Source organism: Phodopus roborovskii, unplaced genomic scaffold, assembly GCF_943737965.1.
Source record: "Phodopus roborovskii unplaced genomic scaffold, PHOROB, whole genome shotgun sequence".
Lineage (NCBI taxonomy): Eukaryota > Metazoa > Chordata > Mammalia > Rodentia > Cricetidae > Phodopus > Phodopus roborovskii.
Genome location: NW_026126459.1, coordinates 22,742,307 through 22,742,506, shown reverse-complemented (window position 1 = coordinate 22,742,506; position 200 = coordinate 22,742,307).

Sequence of the window (200 nt, the reverse complement as noted above, 5' to 3'; positions counted from 1 at the left end):
TCCTGCAGCCAGCCCTCACCTTACCTTCTGCAGCTTGTACAAATGCCATCCTTGGAGCCCTACAGATCTGAGGCCACATCCCCTCTGGCGCCCCTGCAACCCAGTTACATCTTCCAAATGGGACAGTCAAGGATGAGGGCACCTCTAGATTTGCAGACTCAGGGAGTGAGTGGGGGTAGGAAGGAGACCCCAGAAAACCT